Here is a 14861-nt window from a genome sequence, read left to right on the forward strand (position 1 = left end):
CCGGCACAGCTGAATCAGCTCTGGTCGAATTGTGCACGTTCACTGAGAAGACAAAAGTGGTAATGTTGATTATGTGAAGCAAAAGAACTATCTGGTTTGATTGGCAGCCTGGCCGGTTTATGAACTTACACTTCCTGAAACTCACATACTCCTCTCTTAGCATTTGTTCAAACTGAAAAGGCAATGGGCTGTGTAACGTGGTAATTGCTGGGATCGCTCCCGATAGCTTTGCAAGGCTGGTCTTTGTTCCAGAACTACTAATATGGACTTATCATGAAGGACCTGCCTGTTTAATCCACAACTTTTCAAAAATACCTGCCAGCAGTTCAGTGAATTCAGCAGCCAATTCCCTAAACATCCCAGGATGCTCATCAGCTGGACTTGCTGATTTGTTGCTATCCATTCTTTCAAGTGTTCCCTTATCTGCTTTACATCAACAGCTAGGGTGCCAAGATGCTCATTACTTCCTAATGGTCCATATTCCATTTTTATATTTTTCTTCTTAAAGACCAATTAAAAAAAAAAGTTAAGTAGCTCAGCCATTTTAGAATCACCATTGATTCCAGCTCTCTCCTAATTTATTAATGGGCTTACCTTCTCTCTCATATTTCTTTCCCCCGATATACTTGGAAGAGCTCTCATTATTTATTGTGGCCCTTTGGGCCAACATTAACTCATTCTGCTTCCTACCTACATTGAAAGCTGGAAAGGTTTCTCCATTTGCCTGCTGGCTTCCTCCCCATTGCTGGATGAGTTCAGATATCTAGAGGTTTTCGAATTTGAAAACCCAGGAAGTTCTGTGTCATTCCTACTCGAGCCACACCAACTCCAGCAAGCCTTGGAGATCAAAAAAATTCAGAACTGAGCATGTTCTAGCATCTCAGGAACACCGAAATGATACAGTATTTCATGATCAGTCTATCTAATCCAGATTCCATTACCGTTACTTGAGAAATAAGTGCTTTAGAGAAAAGCACAAGAAATCCCACAAAATTGAAGTAAAAATAATTTGACTCCGAGGAAGATTCCATCAGCTCCAACCAAAACAAACAAAATGCAAAGGTTCTGCATTACAAAGTGTCCCAAGGGTGTCAGGCACATAATTTCCCTATTTTTTTCCTCTGTATTTTGGGAGAATCTCAGGCTGTGAGAATAGTTGCATTGGCTGCCAGGATTTACTGGATTTTCTCTCTCTTTTCAGATGAGCAAATTATTCATAAGACTGAAGTAGGGAAATCCACTCCTCCCCGGCCACAATCAAGTTTCACATCAATTAGGCAAATTGACATGAGGTTTAACATTTTCCCACTTATGCTTCCAAAAGTACTATGAAAACAAACCCCCAAATTGATATCCAAACTAACCCTGCCCTGTAAAGCAACTTCAGGAAACACTTTAGAAGGTAAAAATGTTAACCAGAAAGACGCAAGTATATCAGATTAGCCAAATACAAAACGGTTGTAAGAATATAGGCAGACTGCCTTCAAACAACGTATTTCACACAGACAGGCACCGACAGAAATCACAGGTCAGACATAAGAATAGCATTTACAAGCCCATTCGAGGGAAAAAAATCTTTCTACAAGCGTTTCTGATGCCTGCAGTGTAGAGCAAATGAAAAAAGGGATGCTTGTGAGGCATGAATGAAAGGTACATGTGTACCTCCGTGCACGTGTGCATGTACGTAGAGCTGTGTACAGCAGAATGTTTCTCCGTGGGTGAATTACACACATACAGATCTTCTGCTCTTTCACCACTCTCCCCCCGCCCGGGTTGGCAGCAATGGCAGGGAACAGCTCGCAAACGCACTTTACCACTTCACAAGTAGTCGCTCTGGGCTATATACAGACTGCTCTTGTGCTGACCCTCTGACTTAGAGCAAGACTAAAGAACAGCTTACAATTGCGCTTACTCCCAGGTTTATCCATCATTTTTCAAGTCTCACCTGCAGGAGCAGGAGTGTAATCCAGCGCGCAGTGCTAATCCCAAGGCAGCACAAATCCCTGGGGACAGACGAGGCCTTGCTTCCCATTTGAAGAATACGCAGTGACTGATTAAGCAAATTGTGTGTCTGCATTTCCTATGAATATCCCTGACGATCTATTCCCAGCTCTGTTTTCTATTTAAAGTTGGCATGATGGATGCTTGGAGAGATCCTGTATGCTCATCCCTAACAGAGTACCAGTATAAATCCTCCTGAGATAATTCAATTTATCCATTATCATTATTTGTAATAGAGTAGCACCTAGATGCCATATTACGCTCAATGGACACATACTAAGAGGCAGCTTCTATCCAGAAAAAAAATAAAATAAAAAATTTGAATGGACAGACCTGCAGAGGAGGAAAATGGAAGCACAGGGAGAAAAAGCTTCCCTCCTCTTGACCAGTCTCACACAGCAAGCCCTTGGCAGAGCTACAAAAGCTCCTGACCCTTCCTCCAAATCAACGAGTACAATGGGAACAACTAAAGGCTCAAACTGTAATCTTTGAGTACGCGCTCACAACTCGTTACCAAACACGATGGATCACCAACTTCCCTGATGTTTCTTTTCTTTATTGTATGCACTGGATGGCACAGAAACTCCAAATATAGCAGCTCAGAAATCTCTTGCCTATTCCCTACTTGCCGGCAAAAAAAAAAGAGCTTGTTTTGATATTTGCAGGAGTGAATTAATTTGGTCTTCCCGATACGATCTCAGACACACCCCAATGACACTTACACCCACAGCCACAGAGGCTGATAAAATCATCAGCTGACTTCTCAGCTCAGCAGCAGTCTTTTTCACCCGTTTCTAGGATTATGAAATACATATTTTGTGTGGCTGGCTAATGCCAAAGTTACAAAATCCGTGTAATTAAGATTAATTTAAGAGCTGGATTGGATCAGCTTGTGGCATCCACCCATTAATTAAAAGAAACACTTTGAATTTCAAGCGGCTGCCTTAATATTTCACTCTGTGCTGGCACTGTTAACCTCAAATTGGCAAGCAAGATGCGAGTGCCCAGGTGTGAGAGGCTGGGGGCCATTGGTTAAGCAAGGCTGCCTGCACTGGGAGACAGATGCCCTCTTCTGGAAGGTGCGTACACATTGTCTGTACTGACTTCCCGATCCAGTGTTCGCATGAATACACGTACATATACCCACACTAAATATACAGAAGCATAAATTCTATATTTGTTTACACAGATTTATGTACACTACACACGTTTTTCCAATGCCACATATATGCTGCACATAGCTGGTTACCTGAGAGGATGACACGTTTGATTTCCATGAATGTTTACGAGTTATTTCAGAAAGCTTGGGTTTTCTACCACATAGGTGTATGTATATTAGCTCTAGACACAAGCATGTACTGCTCATGTGTGCTAGATTTTATAAGCCATGCAAAGAGAACACTGAAATGGGTATGTGTTCAAAGTTGTAAGTAAAGTATTTCAACCCAGTGGAAAAAAAAAAAAAAAACAGTGACAAACCTGCTGCAGAAGTTTACATGGATGGATGGATGGATGGCTTTGCGGATTCTTCGGGGGCACCTTCCTGTCCAACTCATATTTGCACAAAATCTGACCATTGTTGTTAATTATTTGCATTGTCCTAGCACCCGAAGTCTTAAACAATCTGTCATTGCTTTTGTTGCATAAATAAAGAAGGGAATCTGCTTACTGCCCTGAAGAGCTTATAGTCTAAGGTACAGAGCATTAAAACCATGCAGTATGCTGAAATGTAAAACTTCAGGTCCCAGGATTACCTTTCATTTGGAATGGTTCCATTTACCCCTTGGGAATGAAATGAGAAATAACACAGATTTGGAATAACTTATTTTTTCAATTTGACTATGTTGATCACCTCATGCATATGAGGTGCATATGGGAATATGAACAAAGATACATATATGCACCCTGGGACATATTGATGTATATGCATAAAAGCACATTAATTCAAAGAGGAAGTTAATTTCTATGAGATGATGCACATACACAAAGTGTGTCAAATGTACAAGGATGCGGATATATGTGCATATACATCAGGAGATTGCATTTATATGACCATAAGAACACGCCTATAAAGGTCTTTAAGCAAACTTGTTGGAGAGGATGCAGACTATGTGTAAACAGCTGGAAAAATGCATAAGACCAAATGTTTTTACTTACTGTTGTAGTACAAAAAAGTTAAGAATCTCTTTCAAATCCAGATTTTCTCTCGGATTCTACAGCTGCTGAGTCTATTTGTTTTATGTATATTTTATTATCTGAAGTGCTCTCATGCAAAGACATCATTTTAACTCATTTAGAATAAAATCTCTTCCTCTTCTCTTTATGACAGGGTCCCACCTTCTCTGTGGGTGGAAAGAAGTTTGGCCCAGCACAGCATGCTGCTCTCTTCAGCACCTCCTGTTGGGTGCTGTTAGACTGGTCTTTCTCAGATACATCCCATCACTTAACCCACGGCCTGTGGCTCAATCAGAGATCAATAAGTCCCTCATAGCAGCTTCTGGTAGATGAGATGTAAACCAGCCACTGTCTTCCTGCCTTATTCTCCCTATATCATTCCATCAGCACTCAGTGCTGAGCACACGGCTTTGATCAAACTACTAGTTTCCCTTCCAGACATCATCATGATCCATATCCAACTATCCTTCAGCAGGGCAGGCTCCAACCCTTCTTATTAGTGGCTTTGTATTTGCAGAATTGTGGCAAGTACAGGCTGGATAACTTGCATGTGTTTAAAATAATCTAAATAACTGAACAAGTACTGGATTTAATTTATTTTACGGAGAGGTTATTCCCAATTCTATCACCCTTTTCTCCTCTGTCTACTGAGACCCTGAACAACAGAAGCAATCCAGCCCCTTACATTATTTCTTATACTGAATCAAGTTATAAACAACCAAAAGGCTCACATATAAATACAGGCATAACTTTACCTGCCTGTGAAATGCAGCCGCATCTGGAGTGCAACACAGCAGATGTTCAGAGCATGGCAAAACTGTGGTCCAGTGAATCTGCAAGGGAAAGGGAGACTTTGATTAACACGTCCTGTACCAACTGAACTGGTTAGCAACAGATTAGTTTAAATAGCCACATCTGCATTTTTGCAACTAATGTCTGAAAGCAGAGTGTAGGGGTGAGAGGACTTGTTCAAGCTTAGCAGCAAGTGATCCAACAGTGGTTAGAAGCAGAATCTAGAAATAAGGAGATACACAGCATTGCCTATTTTTTTCAGCACCTCTGCTGAGTTACGCTTAAGAGTACCACGAGATCTTTAACAACCAGCAATGACCAGAACGTCACCCAAATACGACTGCAGAAGCTGCTGTAACTAATAACCAACACAAGTTTCCATGGTGAGGATTATAAGATAGCCACCGCTCCTGATACCAGGAGATCTCTGCCCTGCCGGCGGTCACCAAGCCTACCTGCACCTGAGGCCAGGGCATGGCAGCGGATTTTAAGGTGTCAGTGTACTCTACATGTGTTCTCATTCTGGGGGAAAATGTTCATGATTATTTCATTTTGTGGCGGTAATGGAAAATACATTTTAGTGCTTGTGTTCTGCATTTGCAATTCATGTTCCCATACATGATTACATTAAGTCTGTGTTCTGTCATTTTTGATGAATGTAGCTTGTTTTCTGTAAAAAACAGACTCTGGGATGGAAAGTGACAGAAGTGAAGCTGTAACAAAGGATGATCAATTTTTTATGGCCAGCCCCAAATGCAGAGGAAGTCCCTGAATGTCTCTCTGAAGCTGGGGACCCTTCAGTCATGGGCTGAAGCATGACCCATTCCTGTCACCACACTGCTTCTGGCAGTCACGGGGCAACAGTGGCCTGTTGTACATTTGTTTTTTTTGCCAAAGTTGATGAACTAGCTTTTCATTAACAGGTCAGCGGCTGAGAGCACTTTGGGCTCTGCAAGCTTCCACAGCTAAAGAGCAAGCAGCATGGCAAGGGGCGGTGGGTGGCTTTGAGTCACCTACTGGCACGGTCACTTCCATGATCCTTGGATATATTGGCTGTCCGTCCCAAGTCAAAAAGCAAAGAAATTTGAGGAGAAAAAAGCATAAGGAAGAGACGAGAGTTACTCAGAGGTAGCTGTTGGAGGCTCCACTGGAGTTTATTAGGATAGCTGCACTGGAGATGACATCCTACAGGACTTAGCTTCCCAGGGACTGAAGACTGGAAATCAAAGTGAGGCAAGTCAGGTTTCTGATGGAGGTTTGGGCTGATCTTAGACACGGACCCCAAATAAGAAAAATTGGTCCCACGTATTTGTAGGGCATTAAAGGTTCTGCTGATGGCAGTTCCAAAGCCTGCGCAGTGTTGTTTTTGTTCAGGTAGTCATGAGCCAGACCCTGATCTTCGACTCAACAGTAACCACCCTGAAGCCTGAGAACTGACGCTACAGTTTCTCTGCCTCACAAAAGCTGGGAGTAAGGCCTCTTGGCACACAGCTCGAGCTCATTCTGCTGTTCGAAATTCTTACCCAGGCTACAGTGGAAGAAGCGGAGGGGCTGCAGGATTTGTTCTTGCTCCCTCCCCTCCTCGGGGACATGTGCTCACCATAAGCAGATGGTTTCAGAGATTAAGTTCTAAGGAGGCATTAGCAGGAATATCTGCACACAGTGCCCAGGCAGCTGCCTATGCTCACACCTGTTCTAAGTTTCACAGCTTTCAAAGAGTCAGTGTTCAAGGCTTTTTTGCCCTTTCCTTTTTTGGGAAATTGAAGCTTTCAGGGCAAACGCAGAGCCGGCTTTTGCAGAGACTGAGGGAGTTCTCAAACAGATTCCCTGTAGCTGCAACTCACTCTAGATTTTTGGCCATTACTGTCAGGCTCTGAAAGAGAATCAAGCTATTTCCTTCCTCCAGAAACTACAACAAGGAGAACTGCAACTTAGAAAGAAAAGCTCAAATCGCAGGAAAGAGAACTCATAGTTACTTACCTCTAAATACTAAAAAATTACTGGATCACAACTGAAGACCAAGGGATTTACCCTTCACGTTTCAGTGCATTTCTTTGGCCATGTTTCTTCTGATCATCAGCTTTAGTTCAGACAGAACTAGCAAGACAAAGGGCAGCAAGTAGCACTGGAGGCTGCCCCAGTGGTCTCCAGCTGCAGGGCATGTGGTTAAGGAACGTACCTCCAGGTTCTGCGCCGCTGGGGACAGGGGCTTATCGCATGCGACGTCAGTAAATGAAGCTGGAGGTGCTGAGCTTGGGTCACTTTTTACAGGAAAGGGTTCTCCCTTGCTAAGAGGAATTTAGGCAGCTGGATAAGGGGAATCTGGCACCTGGGAGTGCAGCCAGTAACAAAGGAGTACCAGCAAAGCAACCACAGCAGAATGTCTCCTTGGGTTAGCCAAACTTTCCTACTGCTTGCCATCAACAGAAATTGGTATTTCGCTGTGGTATCTAAGTTGCCACAAAACAGTCTCAAAAACTTACACATATATACATTAATGTACATTTGATTCAGCCACATGTACCCAACTGTGGAAAGCTAGGAGATGAGTGGTGGGAATACAGATCCAAGCTTTGCAATTGGACCTAATTTCTATCCTGTGTCTGAACCAGATCTGAACTACCTTGCTCCTGGTTACTTCAGGTTTGGATCGGGAATTTTGTGGGTTGGGTTCTTCATGTAAGTTAATTAATATTTTTCAGAGACCAGAGAGGTGGAAAGAACTGTTTTCATTCAAAGATATCCAGTGGAAGCCACCCTTGAACATTTATGATATATAAATAGAATTGCAAGTGCATAAAAGCACTTAGTGATGCCCCCAGCCCTCCCTCCAGCTGAAGTGCCTATGTGCTCGGTGCACGTGCTCACCACCACGACAGTCCATGCAATACTCCATATGGCAGTGCTGCATGCTCGTCTCCTGCTAATTGAAGCAACAGTCTCATAATACTCAAAAATCCGATCTGCTGAGTCTGTATCACCAAGCTGGGATCCAAAGTGATCCACAGCCCTTCTCTCAGGGCTTAGTGTGACCCCCACCCCCTTCTCTACCAGCCAGTAGGAGCGGCCTTAGCCCTTGCTCCCTCTCCTGTACAACGTGATCCAGTGAGGTGTAGGCACGAAGGCGACGCTATCGGCAACTGGCAACCGGACCCAAAAACATCCCAGGCAAAGGCCCGAGCATCAAGTAAGAAAAAAAGGAGCAGCAGATATAAATGGGATGGAAGAGAGCGGGCTAGCACAGGAAGCTGGAAAGAGACCAAATGTTCAGAGGAGAGATTAAGAAATTTAGACTTCACGCAGCAAGAAAAAAGGAACGAATGCGGAGAGGACAAAGATGGTCAAACATGCCCCTCACTTGCCCATGGCACTGTGCCATTCCGCTATCCCACCCAACACTCCTCTGTACCCCGTGCCAGCCGTGCTCGTTGCTCATTAGCAATGTGCCATCTGCCTCCCGCTCTGCCAAAACACCAACCCCAGCAATCAATACAGACTTGTTGGTGACATCTGTTGGGACAGTCCACAGATACCAGTGGCTTTTCACTGTGCGCACTTGTTTTGAGCAATGCTCAGCTGGTACCCACGAGCACTAGGATGACCCTTGCGCCCTGCGACCGCACGCATCTCGTGTCCCCCAGCGGGGACACCGGGCAGCTCCTCCACCCCTTCTGCCCTAGCTGGGCCACCACGCAGGGGCTGTGGCCGAGGCCAAGACCTCCCTGAGCCCACCTGCAAGGCACAGCCACTCCGCCTGCTGTGCCCACACCACTCACAGGTCATGGCTTCTCAGTACACTCCCCCAAAAGCCAAGCTTTTAAGAAGCCCAGCCTCCAGCTCCCAGAGTGACCGTCCTTCAGGGAAGCACGCCACAGGGGGATGCCGGCCCGACGGGCTGGTGGTTTGGAAGAACAAAGATGTGAGTGCTACATTCACCCCCCTCCATCTACTGCAATAAGAAGATGGTCCTGAAAATAGAACCACGGCTTCAAAACATGAGCAGCTTCAAGTATTTCGCTGACACAGAAAAATAAAAAGGAAAGACACAACCACATTAGGCAGGGCAGGAAATTCCTACTGCTGTGTCACATGTGGCTGAGCAGGATCTACAAGCAGGCAGGATGTGCAAAAGCTTCAATGCTTTCTTGCTGCCATTTTTTTCCCTGGCTCCCCTGCCTCTGCTCACACCTCTCAGACCTATGAGGACTCTTCTGGAACTTGCACCTCCACCTGCAGGTACACCTCTGCCTTTTGTCAAGGTTTCACCAACAGCTTCCACCAAGATAAAGTGCCACGTGCCAGTGGTGCCCCAACACTGCCACTCCCAGGTCCAGGTACTTCTAACACTGCTTCTGTATCTGAAGAGAAGATTCACAGAAAAACTGGTGAAATCCATGGGATGAACTGCATTTGCTGTGAAGGGTACGCACCAGTTCCCTTCGGATAAGATTTTGTATCTACTCCGACACTTTGAAGAAGCTCACAGTCATTATTTATAGAAAAAAAATGCACCTTAAGATTTCACAAATATACACACAATTTTTGCAATAGTTTTTTCCTTGCCTCCCTGTTTCTTAGAGAGGTCTGCTATCCCTTCCTTTCTTCACTGTCAAACACAAGATGGACAACATTCAGCATCAGGATTACAAACATACCTTGCAGACCAACGGAAGAGATAGCAAAGGGAGCTCTAGGACTATTAGAGAAAGGTGAAAGTGGCTCCTGCCTCGTAAGGGAAGGAAGGTGTCTTCCCTCCCACAACTGCATGAGCAGACCTTCAAATCACAGTGGCCCAGCATGCGGAATGGTTACATGACATCTCGGCTGGCCTTTTCTACCACTGATTACTTCCATCTTACCCACCCATAGGGCTTCCCAGATTTGCTCATGACCCTGACGCAGTCGGAGCTGACACTTTCCCAGATGAACAGATAAAAAATGAGTTCCAGTGACACGTTGTAAACTTCTGTAGAAAACAGTTCTAATGGATTTCGGTGAAATATGCAATATAAGCAAACCGGTCAGATTGGTACGGCCTGAAGGAGGCTTGTATAGGAAGCGAAGGCAGGCAGTCCCTGCCCATCCCAGCCAACCTCCGCCCGCCCTCCGCCACCAGGGCGTGTGCCGTTACTCATGCAACGCTTTGATCCGTGGCCAGCTGCAACTCCCGTCCCCGCGCGGTGGCTCGCTTTATATAGCGCTGCGAGGGTGCTCCAAGTGCGACACTGCCAGCGGCACCTCGTGGCACAGCTACGGCCTCTTCGTCAGACACCAGGCTCCCGGTCCTCTCTTGGCCTCCTGACCGACTCCTCGCATCAGACAGAAACACGCTCAACAAAACTGGCGAGCCATTGCAGCGTCAATACCGCACCAACGCCATCAGACCTACCGCTCTCCTAACATGTTAGCACTATTGAGATTCTGACGCCTGATCGCTTTTACCCCCTTGTCCATCACGGGCTCTAGGGATGCTGGCGGGAGAGAGAAAATGGCCATATAGCTTGGGCAGAGGCTCCAGCATTACAAACCCCAGGACCAGCTCCCAGCTCTGCCGGCATTACTTCTCCCGCCAGTGCCTCAGTTTCCCCATCTGTAAAATGAGGGTAATGATAACGACCTACCTCAGAGGGCGTGCCATTCAGGTGGGTTAGCGACCAGCACTAAAGAAACACCCCCCACCAACAAACCACCCAGCCTGGCACTGGAGGAACCGAGGGCACCGCATCCTCCCCTCCTCTCACTCACTGATCCTGCTAAGGAGAAAAATGCTTGCCAGAGCTCTCCTGCCTGCGACTGCGCAAATGTCCAGCCAGCTCCATCCTCATCGAACCACCCTGCGTCTATTTGATAAAGACGAATATTGCTTTTTAAATAAATATAAAAACTCCGCTTCCTCCTTGGCGAGTTCATTTTGAGTCATTTTATCTCTTTCCTCCCCCTAGATTTTTCCCCAAATAATGTGATTAAGTGAGTCAGCGTTCTGCTTTCCCTGACAGCCTCTGGATTTAATTCAGTTTGAGGACTGTGACCTTTGACTCCTTTTTACTATACTAACCCAGCTAAGAGAACACTTAGCGATTTCTCCGCTTCCTACTGGGAGAGTATCTGGTGGGGGGTGAGGAGTGGGAGCAGGGGTGGAGGGGGGAGGAAGAGAAACAAACTTTCACATAAAATTATGGTATATGGATAATTGAGAAGTTTAAAAACATGAATCTAATTGTGCTGTCCCTTGAGAAGCAGATATTGAGCCATCCTATAAAAGGCTTGGAGTATCCCAATGGTGATTTATTGCTAAATCCTAGTATTTTTCAATACATTATAGTTTTTAAATTGTGTTTAAATTGAGTGTAGAAGAGCAGAGGCCATTAGGAGATGCAGAAATGATGATTATATTTAAATATTCATGCACGCAGTACCTTATTATTGAATCTGAACACTAACAAAATCAATATTAAGTGCGGTTTGACATGAATTTATTTATGAATTTCGACTTTCTAAGTACTGTATTTTTTCACTCAAAAATTGTGAGTATAATGTAGTAATGATATCAAAACAGAGTGTCAGGGAGCATTAGCTGAGGAGGTTATAAACCTCCGTATTACAGGGCCCCATATCGCCCTCAAAAGTGCTTAGTGCACAAAACCAAAATGTTTTGATTTTTTTTTTTTGAAACACGTAAATACACACACACACACACACACACTCAGAAATAGGAAGGAAATTCTCCGTCGGAAATTGCACTGCAGTGGCTTTGATTGCTCTCAGAGCCCGCTTCAGGGACCAGGCAAACGGGGAGCTGAAGACAGGCGAACCTGAATGGAGCACTCCGGGCGTGCGGTTTGTGGGGCACTTTGGTGCTCTGAGGGGAAGCTGGCAGAGGGAGAACAGCCCACAAGCGAGGGTACGGGCAGGGGCCCAGCCAGAAAGGAACCAAATATATCAGCCTTCACCAGGAACCCACAACTCTTTTCCCTGTCAGCAGTGCGGGGTCAGTCATGCTGTGAGCCCAGGAGGCAACAACAGTCAGAGGTATTCTTGTTAAGAGGCTGGTGGTAATTTGCTCACGCTGGCTGGGGGGTCTGGCAGAACAGGATGCCCCAGCTGCTTTCATAAAGGTAAGCCCAGCAAAGAGAAAGGAAACAAGCTGGGGGTTCCCATTCATAGGCAACGTGCAGCACAGCAGGCACCTTGAGCAGTTTTCACTCAAAATGGTGCAAAGATGGGGAAACGGGGAACCATCCCCCTTCGTCCTCTCAAAGAAAAAAAGAGCCTCCCAGATTTTGCCTGCTCTGTAATTTGCCTACTTCCTTATTAAGGTGTTGTTATCTCAAGCAGGACAGTCGATAATCAAGCTGGAACTCCCTCACGAGACAGCTTTTGCAGCTGGGCACTCGGTGCCATTCACTTACCCAAGATCATTTAATGGCAGAGCTGCAGCAAGCCCCTGCTCCACTGACTCCTTGTCCTTTCGGTTCGGACAGTGCTGCTCTATCACTGTGGTCACCTGTGGGGACTTGGGGGGCTTTTGATGGAGCTCTCTCTGCCTTCTGCTCAAACGATCAGGTATTTCTGGTGGGGAAGACGGTAGTGTTTTTGGTACTGGGAAGGGGAAGAAGAAAAATTCAGACCAAAGCCCTGACATAAGGGGACACGGGAGGGTTTTGTGCAGATCCACCTCCCAATAAGTGATTCATATTAAAAGCTACTGTCCTTCCTCCCCCACCAATTCATATCAAATGCAAGTTTATTTGCTATTGACAGGAATCTGGACCGAGCCCTCCACGTGCTGTGCTGTGCAATCCACCTCTGATTGCAGCCTTGGTACAAAACACAACACAGCCCCAGGAGGAGACACCTACCCCGCTTTCCTTCTCCAGCCTAGCACATGCTCCTACCCCAGCATCACTCCCAATGGAAAGCGCTATCCTTTCTGCTTGGGAGCCGTACCCCTCCCAGTGTGACACTACTTAAGACAAAAATTTTGGTAGCTCTCAGTCCGGTTTGTGGCCAGAAGGAGCAGCAACACATACCACGGCCGCAGGCTTGTCCTAGTCTTTGCTTTCTACAGAGACGGATACGCAGAAAGAAAACGGACTGACTGAGGAGATCCACCATTTCTTTTTGTCTTTAATTTCTGACCAAGAACAGGAACCAACACTTACTGAACGCAATGCAAAGCCATGCTGCCTTCAGTAATACTAAGGGCCAGATACTCAAAGGGCTAGTACTGGAGGGTGCTCAAGCATTTCGTTTGAAGCAGGCTGTCAGCCCCAGCATATACACAGCTCCGCTCTCTAAAATACCAGTTGTTGGCATGCAAGAGCCAGGGCACTACAGGAATGGTGCTAGAGTCCTAAGGAAAGTCCCTTCAACTAGCAAGTCTTCTTGCTAAGCCCTTCAGCAAGGTGAACAGTGCTTAGCAGAGTGCAATCCCTGGAAGTCCTTTTCTGATGCAGAATTTCTGCTCAGATTAATCTTTTCTTCCTCCTTCCTGCCTCCTTATTCTCAGGCTTGCCTCTCTCTTCTCTGCTCATGCTAGCATTTCCCAGTACAGGCTGCCAGGCTCTTAATGGATTGGCAACGTTCTTCAGGGACTGGAATTGACACAGAAACCCATGTAAAGTATCCCCTCTTGGAAGGGGTTTGATCATGGAGCACTGACATGATGGCAGATCACACTGCACACACAGGGGCCGCACACGACAGGGTGAGCGGCAGCAAAAACATCACTCATTAAAATTAATTCCTTTCTCATTTTCATCTTAAAAGGAATGCTCAGATTTAGTGGTCTCAGCTGAGTCTCCAATGGATAGAGATCTGCATTAACAGAGCCCAGCACACCCAGTTTCACTTGGTTTATGCTCTGCAGAATGGATTAATTTGGTGACTTTTCCAGGAGTTAGCACCAGTGGAGGAGCTCAATGCTAAGAACAAACCATTGGAAGACTTCATGGACCACCCAGTGAAGTCCCACTTACTGCATGTGTCCATATTACAGAATCCCTTTGGTAAACCCAAAGCAGAGGGAGGCAAACCCAACCCCTGGGAGGAGGCCACCATCTGAAAGAGAGGTCCAAGACCTCTCAGTTCAACAAGGGACCCAAGCAGCAGTGGTAGCTGGATGCCAGAAACCAAAGCCTTCATCAAGACCGGGGAATCACAGTACCGAAAACAGTACAACCATATGAGACAGACATTTCCCTTCCTGTCATGTTTGTAGCCCTGCAGAACCTAGGGGTTGTACATGGAGAAAAAGACCCCCAAAATGCATTTTATAAACTTAATGCACAGAAGAAGCGATGTGCCCACAGTATAACGCTTGCAGCAGAGTTTGGAATCAAGACTGGCTAAGTGCACGTGCCAGCGCACTGCCTTAACCACAAAACCCTGATTCTGAACTCAAAATGCACCCTCGGTAAGAGATGCAGTACAAAGGGCACTGAGGAACATTTATCACCTAACCATACTCTGAGCTTTTGGTAAAAATAGTCGGGTCTTAACCGCACTATGGCTTCCCTCAGTGCTACCTCCTGCGGTGAAGGACAGGGCAGGCCTTGGGAGAGGACACCAGGCTGAGGCGTCACTGACCCAGGTACAGCAATTCCACTTTTCCCATGAGATCTCTTTCCCAGAAATGCTGAAAACCATCTTGGAAACTCACACACAAGAGATGTCTAATGCTGGCATTATTTCTAACACTAACAACTCGTTAAGTTTTTCCACTACGCATCTGTATCAATATTTTAACACAACTGTTACAAGGAAAATTGCTTTTTTTGTGTGTCTGTCTCCTCCCTCCCCTACTCTCTCATTAAATCAGCATGACAGATTTTAGCCTATTCCATAACCAAGAGAATATCTCGGAAATTTAAAATCCCCAAAGCACAGTGACG

The sequence above is a fragment of the Anser anser genome (assembly GCF_964211835.1).
Source record: "Anser anser genome assembly, chromosome: 17".
Taxonomy (NCBI): domain Eukaryota; kingdom Metazoa; phylum Chordata; class Aves; order Anseriformes; family Anatidae; genus Anser; species Anser anser.